Below are 16,252 nucleotides of genomic sequence, written 5' to 3'. Positions count from 1 at the left end.
ATTCCCAAGTCTCTTGAAAACATCTTCAGACCAAAATTATAAAGGTAGCGTTGGGAGAGACGGACCCATAGGGGACCAACATTTAGCTTCTCACATTCTAGATCAAATATGGGCGTCCATCTGCGCAGGAGCACCAGAACCTATTCTATGTGCCATATCGTAGAGACGACCCAATTCGTGTGTTCGACCCTTGTGAAATGGAGGGAAAACCATCCCCTAAAAAAGGTCTAGACGAAAGGAGGATCAACCAGATGCTATCCCCAAACCTCTGATGTCCACTACTTCAGCCTAGCTGCACTATAGTTCTTCCCCCTAACTCTTCCAACCAAGACCCTGTCAGCAATCTCCATAGTATCACTCAACTGAATGTCCTCTTCGAGCCTTAGAAAAGCTTCAGAAGCTTTAGGTTTTAGTCATAGCTGTCTTTTACTCGTATGCAGTCTGTCTTCATCTGCGCGCTGTAGAGGTTCGCTCAGAGGAGGATGAGCCCCAAAATTAGGAGGGTCCTGAGGAGGCTCCGCGGAGAAAACTCCAGAAATGGGTGAGATCCCTGTGAAATTACCAGATGGGGGGGTCGTGGAGGGCAGCATAGGTTGTCGTTCTGGAGTGGAAGGCACGGGCTCATAGGATTGAGTGACAGAAGGGACACAGGAGCCAGTGGAGGGTGGAAAGTGTGTGATGCCCGCCGAGAGATATTCCAAGCCAGGATCCAGAGAGTGGTCCACGAAATATAGGGTAAATGGCAACAACAGTTGAGAAGTGAGGTTTGACAGGGGTGGCTTCTGAGAGTGTGGCCACCGAGTTCGAAGGACCTGATATCGAAGGCAGAGAGGCTACGATATTCGAGAGCGCACTGTTAAAAGGGTAACCACCTACGGGAATTTTCTGGGGATGGTTCCAAATGGGGATTCCCTCCAAAGGGTCCTTTGAATAGTCTATGAGCTTGTCCATAACCGTCGCTATATTCCAACTCTAACTGCCTGCAGATTCCTTGGGGAGCTCGTCACTGGTGACTGGGGGCAAAAGTGGTAGAATAGGAAAATGGATGGTAAACCCTTGTCGGTGGAGGGGGAAGATAACTGTGGAGACAAGGCTATAACATAGTTGAAATGGGTCTATGCATTAGAGTAGGTAGGGTAACAAGTAATGAGTACGATCACTAGCACAAAGGGTACCATCGAGGGTAGGGTCATAGTAAAAAAGAATTACTAGTCTATTACACTAAAACCCTCGTCAAGTGCCCTCGTCGCCATCGTCGTCCTCCATCTGAATCCTTTTAGGTTCACTTTGTATCCATCTATGTCCTCAATAAATACATTTTTTTGTGGAAGAACATGCATAACCTGAAGATCAAATATGAGCTTTTTTATTTAGCAAAATTATAATTTTTTTCTAAAAAATTTTAAATTAGACAATAAAAATAAATGGTTTTGTAAATATATATTTTATAAAATTAACTCATAAAAAAAAACAAAATTTACATGTCATACTATTAATGATTGATAATGCAATCTTTTTTCCAAGGAAAAAGCATAATTTTCATTAAAATTTTAAGAAAATTACATGTTGTATGCCAGCATTGTGTTATGCTTTCACTACTGTCAGTTGGTGGAGTTCTATTGTTGCTTAAAATGTTACAAAATCCTTCATAAAACTTGAAGGTGCAAAAACTATATACATACTGTTTGGTAAACTGTTCTACAGATAATAAAAACAAGACAAAGCAAAATAAAAACAGAGAAACCATTGTTTGGATTGATCCTATCAGTCAATCCTGGGAAACTGCCTCCTCATCTATATATGGCCTTTCATATATCTGGAAGAAGTCACCATTCTTGTATTCCTGTATTATCCATTGTCCTCTGCTCAGCTGCGCGGCCTCTTTGGAAATAAGGTCAGCGACTTCATTCCTTTCATGTGTTTCCTTGCAACATCTAGTGCAATTGCTAGTTTATTTCTTGGTGTGCAGGGTCCCGAGTGCTTTTTGCAGTTGTCGTGTAGAGTAGGGTTGGAATTTGGATTACTCTTTACCCATTATATATTTTTTTTTACGTTTTAGGTTTTTATGTTGCCCTTCAAGAAACATTATGTTTAAAATTTCTCCCTTCAAGAGTGATGTTTTGAAAGGTTTCATTAAAAACACATATCTATCATAAGAAAAAAAATTAACCGTAACACATAAATGATTTATTGAATTCTCAATTTTGGTTTCAAATTGTATGGAACACTCACAATAAAATATCCATAACTCTAAAACCAAATGTCCTTCACTCATACATGCCATAGAATTTGTATATATGAGATATTACTAAGGAGATCTTATGGGATGTAAATATGACCAACAAAGTAAAACTATAAGATGGACTATCCTTTGCATCCTCTCCACTATCATAATCACATTGAATCAATGTGGGGCTCCACCACCGAGTGTTTGTAGTCAAGAAAGTACAATGCATTAAAATTGTTTTAGTATTTCATAAGTGGTAGTAGATATCGTTCTTCATAAGCCATATCTTTCAAAGTTTTTAAGTGAAATGTTGAGACACTCAATATCTGGTGCAGATTGTAGTTGAAGCAACACTCTCACTATTCCACAAGTGACATTTTTACATAGGATAACTTTCATAAGTGAGTGGTGAGTCGGTGATACTGTGACAAGCCTCTGGCCCAAACAATCCAATAAAGGTGGGTGGCCAATACACTTAGGGAGAGCTTGTTGCAACAAGCAAGATTGTTGTCCACATTTATTATGACAAGGAAGAGGTTTTGTTCTTTCAGCAACGTAGGTTTGATCACACTCATGGATTGATTGTTTGTTTCATTGAAGTGGGAATTTTAACAATGTTTTCATAAGAGATAGATGCATATTCATTGCATTTCAAGGAAACTATTTAGACTTGGATTGTAATCCAACTTACCCTGATCAAATGAACGAATTCTGAGTTACTGAACGATATTCCTTCTAAGGAGTATGAACTACACATGATTTCTTCCCCTTGTCCCTAGGAATTCAATCATATTAAGATTGACCATCTGATGAGATCTCATCATGAACAAAACATTTCAAACCAAGCCAAATTTGTAAGAAGTCTCTATTAGGCTAGACGCTTATTGATCCCTTAGTTTTGTAGACTTATATTTAAGGAGACTAGGTAAGAACCTTTGTTGAATGATCTCAGATACATTTTCCGTGGTTGTGTTTCCTAAGGCTATAGGTGTTCTATGGTTGTGTGTCCTTAGGATATAGGTGATTTTGTGCAAGTTCCAAATATCTTAATTCCTATTTATTAAAAATATGTTTTTCTTTCTATGTGTGTGCATATTTGAATTCACTTGGGATGTCTCTTCAATTGGTATGGTCCATTCACATCCACCTCAAGTTGCATCAACGAGAAAGAAAATCAATCAAAGGTGAAAATGGACCTAAATAGATTTACCCATGGAAAATTGAAAGCTTGCAATATTAATGGCACAAAAGAAAATATAGAAAGACTAAGAATGTGAAGCCTAGGAATAAAAAAACAAAATTGTTATCTATAAGTTTATAGTATCTATTTGTAATAATTCCTAAAGCATAAAAGAGCCAAACAAATGTCATTTCTAGATGGTTTTGTCAAGAAACCTTTCCAAGGTAAGATATGTACATTATTATCATGTTTACAATTGAGTTCTTCAACATTATTTCTACATTTATTAATTTTAATAAAAAAATAAATAGTTTCTAGTGATGTTTTAAATTCGTTTCATTGCGATGATCAAATTGTACAATTAATAAATTATATTTTGGTTTTTACTTGAATGCTTAACCCACTTAATGTATTACAAGTGTGTGTTTAAGTAACACACCTTCTTGGTCATGGATAGAGTAAAACATAAAGGACACTAATAGTTAAATATATACACACTTCTTACAAATTTTATAAAAGAATTGTGTTTATAAATTGGAATTGTTGACAATTTTCTTTTTAAGACATATTTTCGGCAATAATCACATCATATTTCATAGGTGAATGCTTAATCTACTTAATGTATTACAAGTATGTGTTTAAGTAACACATATTGTTGGTGATGGATAGAGTAAAACATAAACGACACTAATAGTTAAATATATACACACTTCTTACAAATTTTATAAAATAATTGTGTTTAGTTAAATATATACACACTTACAAATTTTATAGAGGAAATGTGTTTATAAATTGGAATTGTTGACAATTTTCTTTTTAAGACATGTTTTCGGCAATAATCACATATATTCCATAGGTCCACATGTTTCAAACCAGCAAGTGTGGAAGAACCAGATTATGACAACAAGTTAAATAGAGGGACTTCTCATTCCAATGACTAGAAACGACTACTTTTGACCAAAGGAAACAACTATAATTGAGTGCACTACAACTAGAATTTACTACACCTAGAATTAGCGGAAATTTTATTAATTAGTTAATTTGTTGGATTTATTTAATTTAAGTCTGTATGTAACTAAATAAAAATGCTAATAATAAACTTAAATTAAGGACCTTAAACTTAATAAATCATCTCAATTCTTTAATTTAAAACTAAATAAACTTATATTGTTATGGGATAAATAAATGTTTATTATCTAAAGAAATTAATTAGTTAACTTATTTACCAATATTATTTATATAAATATTTACTTAACCAAATATGTCTTTTCATCTTTTAATTTAAATAAAATCAATTTATAATAATACTCTTATATGAAGGATTATGGGATAAGATAGGATAAAAGTTTATTGTTTAATTATTTAATTAGTTTATATGTTTTTTAAATATATCTATTTTTATTTAGATGAATAAGTTCCTAAGTCAATTGTGGGAATAAATAAGGAATGAACATATTTGTATCAATTAACCAATTAATTATTTTTAAGAAAAAATGTATGTAAATTATATATATTTATGATTTTTTCAGCCATATTTATTTATATATCATCTATAACCAAAATTATTAAAGAAGTAAATTAATTAAAATCCTAACAAATAAAAATAAGGGAAATTTTATTATTAAGATTATTAAAGAAGTAAATTAATTAAGATCCTAATAAATAAATATAAGGGAAATTTTATTATTCTTTTATGAAAAATAAAAATATGAATAAAAAAAGGTAATGAGTAGAAAGTAAGAAAGGAAAAACAATAATTCAAATAGAAAAGAGAAATTAAGTGAATTCAAATAATCCAAAAGACGAGGGAATAAATCTAGAAAGGAAAACCAAGCAGAACGAAAAAGGAAAAGGGAAAGGACGGGGATCCAACAATTGCTAATCTTGAGCATGAATCTAATAACTGCGACCTTATTGTAAATCATTTTAATAATTTATTTCTTAAAGAACTATAGCTAGAGATAATATTTATTAGATAATATTTTTAAGAAGAAAATCAACCTTTTAAGGCTTGAAAATTTTAGGAAATAAATCATGACAAGTTGTAAGAGAAAAAATTTAGAAATCTTAGAAACCATTGGGGTGCTTTTAGGATTTAGAAAAGCTATGTATAAACAAGATTTTGTCAATAGGAAAAAGTGAGTCTACCTTGAAAAGCATGAGTGATTTGTGCATTGATTTATGGATCTAGGAAAATTTATTTTGTTTGTATATGTTACTATAAATATTGTAAGCATAAGGGGAAATTAATGGCCAAATAATGTGAGATCAAACCTAGAGAGAGAATAAATACTTTTGTAATTGTATGGACATGATTTTATTAATGAAATGAATTTTCCTTATGTTCACAAATTATCTGGTGTATCTATGTGATTGATAATAGTTCTAATTTGTCATGCTCTAGAATTCACATGAAGGTGAAGTGGGAAAATTATTTTTTTTCCTGCATCAAAGTGGTATCAAAGCACAAAATATTTTTTGTGCATAGTATGAAGGAAAAAACAAAAGATTTGGAGACAATAGAAGAATTTTGCATGACAATATGGACGAAAAATTAGAACAAGATTAAGACAACGCTAGGTAAATTGATTTTGGTTTTTTTTATTTGTGGATATTGATAATATGTAGCAACAATTGAGAAGCACGATGTGGTGAGAATTTTGATAGCTAATGCAGTTGTGATGGAAAAAAATGAGTGACTACAGAAACCTGAAGAGCAAGAGTGCTCGAAAGTGGTTCCAGAGGAGGGGACCAAGAATGATAACAGTAAGGGCTCAAAGGAGAAGCTTGGCGATGCATGTGTAGCAAGAAAGAGGTTTGCTACTGTAGAGATGGTTTGTGGGTCATAGTGGGTAGCAAGAAGCTCAGGAAAGGGTAAGATGAAGATGACTATGGGAAGTCATTTGAAGAATTTAGAGGGAATTCACAGAGATGCCAAAGGAGTTTACATAAGGAAAATGTTGATGAAGAATACAAGAGGGAACTTGTTGAGATAAAATCACGATTGAATGTGCTTACAGAGTTGCTATGGCAGAATGAGGGGAACTAGAGGTATGGGTGGAACCTAAGGAAAAGGGTTAAGTGGCCTGTTGAAAGATTATGGGCCAAGAAACAGAGACAAAAGCTTAGACACGAGTTGAAGGAAGAACTCAAAGCTGCCGAGTGTGGGGAGGAAGTTCACAGAGGTGAACCTGAAAAGGAGAAATCCATGGAGAAGATAGTAATGTTGGTGGAGATTTGATGTTTGAGACATCAAATGAGGCTAAAAAGCCTTATGTTTTTCTTGATGGTTTGTTTATGGTTGTAGATGTTATTGATGATGAACAACCCTTTGAAATTGTCATGAAGAAAGAGGAAGATAGAGGAGAACATAGTTCAAAATATGTTCTCAGTAGAGAGGAGGAGAAATACTTGAATAGGATGCTCATAAGGAATGATAGACCAAATATAGAGATAGTTTTTGGTCTTCACACTGATTATGTGCACGCAAGTGCAGCAAAAGTGATTATCAATTTTCAAACTGATGTAAGTGGAATAGAAACTGAGGGTGAACAATTTACAAAATTTGTTGTGAATGAGGATGCAACAAAGTTAAAGGAGGAAGATTTTATTGGCAACATGGAGACAAATCTCAATCAACAGATTGAAGTGATACATAGAGTTCAAAGGGAAACTTTACAAGTTTGGAATGAAGCTGAAAATATGTTTGGATGGTTGTATATTTTGTTTAGAAAAAATTCACTTGAAATAGTGAGCAATAACATGCAAGTGACAACAACAGGTTTGCAGCAAGGAAGGAAAAAGATGAATAATAGTGGAATTCAAGATGCAACAACAATATAACAACATGACACAGCCAATTATCAATAGCAAAATTATGTATGGGATTCAGGAGAATGTTAGCAACAACAACTCATGGTCATCAGACCATGAAAATTTTGCTACCTTAGGAGTCTGATACATGAGCATTAGAGCTTCCAAGTCATCAAGCTTTTTGGAGACAAAGCTCCAAACGAGGTTTCAACATGGAAAAGGATTTTTATTTCCTTATTGTAAATAATTTTAATTTCTTTATTTCTTAAAGAACTATAGATAGAAATAATATTTATTAGATAAGATTTTTAAGAAGAAAATAGGCCTTTTAAGGCATGAAAAAGTTAGAAAAAAAATAATGAGAGATTGTAAGAGAAAAAAATCTTAGTAGCAATTAACAACTTGTTAGGATGAGAGAACGTTTAGAAAACTTAGAAACTATTGAGGTGCTTTTAGGATGAGTGATTTTTGGATTGATTTATGGATCTAGGAAAAATTATTTTGTTTGTATATGTTATTATAAATATTGTAAGCCTATAGGGAAAACTAATGACCAAATGAATGTGAGATCAGGCCAAGAGAGAAAATAAATACTTTTGTAATTGTATGGATATGATTTTATTAATGAAAGGAATTTTGATTATGTTCACAAATTCTCTCGTGTATCTATGTGATTGATAATAGTTCTAATTTGTGCATGCTCTAGAATCCATAGGAAGGTGAATTTGCGGGGAAAATGATTTTTTCCTGCATCATGTTTCCAAGGTTCTCCCCCTTAATCTGAAGGGGTGTAAATGAGTCCAAAGAGAAGGTTAAAATACAAAACTGCATGTCAACCAATGGTTGGATGTGCTCTTTGAAATGGGGATTTAAGGAAAACCACAAACCAAATGAGATAGTAGAACCTGAATTTTTCTATTGTTGGTGGTTTAAGGCTGACCACCAACTCTGGAACTTGGCTCAAATCAGTTCCTAAAACAATTTTGAATATGGGTAGAAGTTGAAGTCTTCTGTGAAATGGAAGTGTTGCATGATAATGGTTTAAAGATGACCATACAATGATGGGATGCATAGTACGAGCCAAAGTATTTTATAGGTGGTATTTTAAGTCAAGCCACTAACCAAATCATGCTCATGGAACATGAGTCTCTCTAGCTACAACTCTAACTCTGGCACTAGCTGACTGTGGCTCTAAGCTCTAACAACTAACTCATGTTCAAGTTATGGCTCAAGCTCGCTTGATATATCTTTGAATCTAATATCTCACCATCAATTTCCCCCTTGTCAGATATAAAGTGGGAAGATGAAAAACTCTCCATTGCAAGACATGTAAATACTTAAGAATGAACTCTGAGGTATGATTGATTTAGCTTCTTGCCTATTGAAGACCATTGCCAAGAAGGGATCCATCCAAGATGAATATTTTATCTTGCAAGAGTCTCATGTTTAAAATATCTCTTTCAATGATGGGTGTGTTTTCCACAATGGTCACCAGGTTGTAGATCAAAACATGGATCTTTCACATGGCCAACTCGATCACAATGTTAGCATTTGACAATTTGAAGTGGAAGTGGAGTAGGTGAAGATGAACTATCCTAAATGAACCCAAGACTCTAAAACCAAATTGGTTTGGAATAGTAAAAAATGTGAAAGGACACTTTCTTTTGATATCCAAGACCAAATCTATGTCTGTTATTGATGACTTCTTCTGAGCGTCTTATGATGGGCTTGGGAAGTGCAAACAAAACCTTTGCATCTTTATGTAAATCTACTCCTGAAATGGCCTCACTAATCTTATCAAGTGTTGACTACTGATGAGATTCTTTCTCTAACTCAAAAGGAGAATTGTTTTGAACAAGAACCGGTTTATAGGATTACATTGATATGCATAACCATTTATTCGAGGTAGCAGCTTCATTTTTATTAATGCTCTGTTGATAAAAAGGAGGACTTCAGTTTTTATTTTCAATTCTTATAAAACGCGTAGATGTTGCTTCTTTATGACAAATAATTATTCTACAGTAAAGAATCATTGTTTCTCAAACATTTTAAAGTTTTATTTTTCGATTCTTTTTCCGCATTATAGTAGAATTGTTAAGAATCGAATTTGTGCTTTCATATGGTATCAAAGGATTAATTTATCTCTGCCTTGGTGTGTTTTGCTTACCAAATCATGTTGTTATGAGAACGGAAATTACAGTCCATGCTCAGAAATCTAAGACATCTTAGAATTGTTGGAATTTTTCCGTGATGATTTTTAATATTATGGTTAGTTACAGTGTGTAGCCCTCGACAATAAGGTTGGGGATAAATTAGTGCATATTTTAATTCTCGCCTTGGTTTTCTTGGTCTCCATGAAGTTTCTGTGGACTAAGAACAATACGTTTCCCCAAAAATATCGACTATTTTATAAAAATGTTTTATATGGTTTTCATTAAAAGGAATTTAAGGTTTATTTATTTTGAGAGGAATTCTTGCCATCATTTGGAGTAATACTGATATTTATCGCAGTTTTTACTCATATAGTTTTCTTGTATGAAGTTTATTTAAAATGTCATTTTGACTTATTCATTTTACTAAACATTTTTTTTACTTTGGTTAAAGAAATGTTTATAATTTTATAAGAAAAAATTTTAAGAGTTTTATTAGTGCGGTAATTGTTTCCGCTTTCCATATTTTTTTTAATTGCTTCATATTAAACTGTGTATACGCCATTTCACGTAGCATGAAATGTGAAGTACTATATATATTTATAATGAATAATGTCTAGTGATCCATATAATTTTAATTAATTAGAGAATAGCCACAATATCTTTAATTAAATAAAATTATATATTATGATTGGTTAGGGTCACATAAAGATTATTTAGACATTAAATTGTAATTAATTATACTAAATATAATAAATTTTATCCCATAGGAATTTTTATTATATTTATGTAATTAATTAGGATAAAATTTCGTAACTTACCCACAAGAATTATGAATTAATAGTTTTATCATAAAGTTCAAAACTATGAATAATTGAATAATTGAATCTGCTTGAATTAAAAATTTAGCCCACAGGTAATTTTTATGTCATTAGATTCAATTTTGAGCATGATTTACATTGGTAAAACATGAAATTTTATTTACGTCTCAATTTTAACATAAGCGTGTGATCTTTAATGCAGTTGTACAACCTGAAAATTTCTCTGAAATTTGTTGTGATATTCCTGAACTTAAGGGAGATAACTATAAGGTTTGGAAGGAGAGGGTTCTCATTCATTTGGGGTGGATGGACATAGACTATGCTATTAGGAAAGATAAACCATCGGCACTCACTAATACCAGCACTGCAATGGAAATCACGTTTTATGAACGATGGGAGCGATTCAATCGTCTAAGCATGATGTTCATTAAGACTAAAATTTCAGTTGGTATTCGTGGTTCCGTTGATCAGCATGAAAAGGTCCGAGACTTGTTGAAGGCCATTGATGATCAATTCGTCACTTCAGACAAGGCACTAGCAAGCACCCTAATCATGAAGTTCTCATCCCTAAGGCTCACCAGTGTGAAAGGTGTGTGTGAGCACAACATGCAGATGAGGGACACTGTGGCTCAATTGAAGGAACTCGAGGTTGAAATATCGGAGTCTTTCCTGGTGCACTATATCCTGAACACCCTTTCGCACCAATACGGACCTTTCAAAATCTCATACAACACACATAAGGATAAATGGTCAATAAATGAACTCATGACCATGTGTGTCCAAGAGGAAGAGAGACTGGTGATGGAACTGGGAGAAAGTGCAATGCTGGAAACACGTGGAAAGGGAAAATCTCAAGCCAATCGTAAAGGGAAAGGTAAAGTAGCTCCCCAAGCCGATATCAAGAAGGATTCCAAGTGTTTCTTCTGTAAAAAGAAGGGACACATGAAGAAGGTGTTATCACTCAGGTTGTTCCCTTTGAATCCTAAGGGAATACGGCCGAGGTAACCACCAACTGATCTTTGGACTGCAGGTCCTAGCCTACCTGCAATCAGAGAGGGCTCTCTCTTTATGATTTAGCTTTGTTTAGATATGATTTTAGGCTAGATATGAGTGCATGAGTTTGATTTAAGTTTGGTGGGATGGTTGATGCTTCAGATAGAGTTGGCATGCAAAGGATGAGAAGTTCAGACCATTGGGCATGGAATCATTGAATGTGAACTGAAGAGTGTGTTTTCTTTGGTAGAAAGAGGGGAATACAGAGCAGGATAGCTACACATGGCACAATGTTAAATGCTGGAACAAGGATGAAATGGAGGTTAGGGGATGAGAGGCAATTAAGGATCTCTCATCCAGCCAAAGAGGGAAAGTGGATGAAGGCTAAATAGGAGCAATGAAGAATTCCTAGACAACATTCAGAAATGAGAGAAATAGTTTAAACATGATCAATTAAGTATGCATATTCATCACTATTCCAAAGGAAAACATAGAGAAATAATAGTAATTGAGCATAGAGTGCTGCTAAGCAAATTCTAAGCTATTCTTCTTTCCTGCTATTTATATGGTGAAACAAAGGTGGAACAAACACATATAAACTGAAAAAAGAGGTAAGAAGGACTTATTGAGCCATATAGAAACACCAGAATTCTATAGCATACTCTTTAAGCCATCAAATCCACAACGAGCAGTTTAGAAACAAATATTCCAACATTCTTTGATAATAGAATCTCTCAGGCTTACAACGTAAGTCTCGAATCAGAAAAACAACTAACCAACCAACCCTTACTACATTACTCAGGGTGGTATTTATAAGCAAAATATCTACAAAAACATATCTAAGGGAAGATATGAGGAAATAACTGTGTTTAACCTAACATCTATTGAAATAAATGCAACAAATATCTATCTAATGCTACGCTGGGGGCAACAGCATAAAAAATGAGTTAATATGGTGTCCTTGGTGGCTCGGTGCAGTGTTTCTGCAATAATTGTGCCTTTAATCTCTTATATGCACCTCTTAGGCGGTTTTGCTGCTTTTAGGTGGCTTTAATGTGCACTAATCTCGATTTGATGAGCCTTGAATGGCCTTTAAACTCTACTCTGGTATTCATTGACTTTGTTGGAGGCTCATTAATGCTTTGCTTTGGCCTTTACGCCCACTGATACACTTTAACTGCTAAATTTATACTCTTTCGCTGAATCTGGACCCTTTCTCTCCCATGATACTCTTCAAACTGTCAAATCGCCCTTTTTCTGCCACTTTATGGCAAAAAATAGCTGCTGTAATGCTTTCCGCGGGCTTCTAGAGGAGTTTCGGCGCTGGCCAATCAAAAATTTACCAAAAATGAAGAACTGCAAAATAGAGGAGGATCTGCATGCTGATGACTGTGTTGAGGCCGAGGCTAGCTATTTGGAGCAATTTTGGACTGAAGCGACAAAAAATGGCTGAATAAATGATGTTGGACCGTTTGGCTTTGGAGCGCACGGGCGCCGAACTGTAAATAATGAAGAAATGGCATTTCCGCCTTATAAAAGGCAAAAAACCATATTACAAAGGAAATTGACGCATTTTCAAGCAGGAGCGACCAATATTGAAGAAATGGGAAAGAATTAAATTCGGGCCGTTGGATCTGGCGGGCGCAAATCCGACGGCTACTATTAAATTGCAATATCGCTATCGGCGGGGAGCGGGGGACGGGGCCTTATATATATATTGGCTTGCGATAAGTGATCGCCGATATCACATCGGCGATCGGCAATCGGGGGAGGAATGGCTATATATGCGATGGGCAAGCGATATTGAGAAGGGAGCGATGCGACAAACTGTGGACCATTGGATCTGGGGACAGATCGGACGACTGTTGATGGGTCAGCGATATCGCATCGACAAAGGTCTATGGGTGCAGGCCTTTGTATTGGAGCGACAGCGATATGTGAAATGCGATAAGGCTTGCGATGGATGAAAAGCGGGGTTTAAGGGAAATATGCGATAATGCGAGTTTTGCAATAAAACATAGGTTTTGCGAAAAACCTAAGTTTTGTGTTAAAACTGGAATATGCGGAGATATATGAAAAGGGAGCTTCGCGATAAGGAAGCCTTGTGATAACGATATCGCTTCGGGTGCGATAGCGATACCGCATCGGCAAGGTCTCCATTGGGGCATATATATAGAGGCCAACAATGATCACTGCGACCTCCGACAACGATATTGCGTCGGAGGGGGAGGAATGTGATCAGAGGGGGGATTTCGCAATCGGAAGGAATCCAATGCGATCGGAAGAAGGGTTTTATGAAGTGATAAGGGCTTTTATGCATTGGAAGGGGTCTATATATGGTTATATTTCAACCAAACGCAGGGATATGTATATAAAGGGGGATTTTTTACTATATTTTAATAAGGGGAAGGGGAAATAGATGGGGATTTACATAATAATGTTAGAATTTAATATGAAACTGGTGAAGAAAGCACTAAGCTTAGAAATCTTAGGCTATAAAGGGGAAATAGAACTTTGTAGAGGAAATAAGAACACTCCTTAGGTAAAACAGATCTTTACCAAGGCAAATGTTATGAAACATGATGAATTTTAGAGATGTTAAGCATATCTTAACATCTTTAGGGGAAGTTAGTGAATGATTTTGGGAAAAGGAAGAAGGGGAAGTTAGACATGCCTCGCTTGAGCTCTTGCAAATGGATTTTTGCCTTGCCATTGTGATTTGAATAGATATAACACTTGAAAACATGAAGTGGATCACAATTCATCATTCTGCCACCACAAAACTACCTACCCAGCCTACTTACCTAGCATTTTGTCTTCTTTTTGTTTGGTTGCACTTGAACTAGCAAACCCAGCTTTTCAACTTTTCTTTTGGCTATCTTGCTATCTAAATCTACCCTTATAGCTTCCAGGGGCTCAGATTAAGCTGTTGAGCACCCTAGTTTCTCTACCTATCTACTAATCTGCCAAGATTAAACAGTTTGGACAGATGTTTATTCTCTATTTCTAAAACATGAAATTTAAACCTAGGGAAGCCAAGATTAAGTTGTTTGGCCTTCCCTTAACTATGACAAAATTACAAATTGAAGTTCCTCAAATATGGAACTTTTGCAGCATGGAAAAGATGAACATATTTTGAACTTCCATTGTCAATCATGAAATATGAAACCTATTGCAATAGGAGGCTAACAGAAGGAATGCGCCAAATTTCAGAAATGGCTTGCGGATAAAGCTAATTTAATCTCGTTTGTTTGTTATGAATCTAATATGGTTAACATCAATATTAACACATGGTGGATTGATTCTGGATCAACAATTCACATTTTGAATTCCTTGCAGGGTTTGCAAAACCTAAGGAAGCCAGTGGGAAGTGAGCAAAGCATCTTATCAGGAAACAAGATGGGCTCACATGTGGAAGCTATAGGAACATGTTATTTAACTTTAAGTAGTGGTTTTGTTTTAGAATTAGAAAAGACCTTTTATGTTCCAAGTTTTCCTAGAAACTTGATTTCAGTTTCAAGGATTGTACCTTTTGGATATTCCTTTAACTTTTCAGAAAAATCCTTCAGTCTATTTCATAAATCTGATTATGTTGGGAATGGTATTTTGTCTAATGGTATGTACTGCATTAATTTACAAAACAATGTCACTTATGATTCAATGCATGTTCACACTAGCACTAAAAGATGTGTTATTAATGAAGATTCCTCTAAATTATGGCACCGGAGACTAGGTCATATCTCCATAGAAAGAATTAAAAGATTGGTAAATGAAGGGGTACTTAATACTCTGGATTTTACTGATTTTGAGACTTGTGTGGACTGCATAAAGGGAAAGCAGACCAACAAGTCAAAGAAAGGTGCCAATAGGAGTACGGACATATTAGAGATCATACATATTGATATATGTAGTCCAGACATGGACTCACATGGTCAGAGATACTTCATCTCCTTTATAGATGATTACTCACAATATATGTATCTCTACATGCTTCAAAGAGCGAAGCATTAGATGCCTTTAAGATCTTTAAGGCTGAAGTAGAGAAACAATGCGGCAAGAAAATTAAGATCATGAGATCAGATAGAGGTGGAAAATATTATGGTAGATACACAGAAGATGGACATGCACCTAGGCCATTCGCTAAATTTCTTCAAGAGCATGGGATTGTTGCCCAATACACCATGCTTGGTTCACCCGACCAGAATGGTGTAGCAGAAAGAAGAACTCGAACATTATTGGACATGGTGCAGAGTATGCTTAGCAGCTCCAATCTTCCTAAATCCTTGTGGACTGAACCACTTAAGATGGCAGTGTATATATTAAACCAAGTTCCAACCAAGATGGTTCCTAAAACACCACTTGAATTATGGAAAGGTTGGAAACCGAGTTTGCGACATATGCGCGTTTGGGGATGCCCGTCTGAAGTGAGAATTTATAATCCACAAGAGAAGAAGCTGGACCAAAGGACCATTAGTGGGTATTTCATTGGATATGCTGAAAGGTCTAAAGGTTATAGATTTTATTGTCCATCTCACAACACTAGGATTGTGGAATCAAGAAATGCAAAGTTTCTTCAAAATGACTTGATCAGTGGGAGTGATCAAACCAGGAACATAGTTTCTGAGAAGGATCATTCAGAGTTTCAACCTTCCACCTCAAGTGATAGATTAGTCATTGTTCACAGCACCCCTCAAGTACAAACTGGTGGTGAACAACCAATTGTTGAAGTTCCACAAGCTGTTGATGGCATTCCAGTAGATCAGGTAGTTCAAGAGTTGCCAAGAACTTTTGAACAACAAGTTGAACCACATACTTCTCAGGAAGATGATGGTACAACATTAAGAAGATCTACTAGACCAAAGATATCAGCAATTCCTGATGATTATGTTGTGTATCTGCAAGAATCTAACTACAACATTGGAGCCGAAAATGATCCCAAGTCCTTTTCACAAGCCATGAGTTGCAAAGAATTAGAATTATGGTATAATGCCATGAAGGAAGAGATGAATTCTATAAAGAGTAATGAAGTCTGGGATCTTGTTGAGTTGCCTAATGGTGTAAAAGCCAT

The sequence above is a fragment of the Pinus tabuliformis genome, chromosome 4_2 (genome assembly GCF_031772625.1).
Source record: "Pinus tabuliformis cultivar Carrire ecotype Pingquan chromosome 4_2, CPIR1, whole genome shotgun sequence".
In the NCBI taxonomy this organism is placed as follows: domain Eukaryota; kingdom Viridiplantae; phylum Streptophyta; class Pinopsida; order Pinales; family Pinaceae; genus Pinus; species Pinus tabuliformis.
This window is presented reverse-complemented; position numbering follows the sequence as displayed.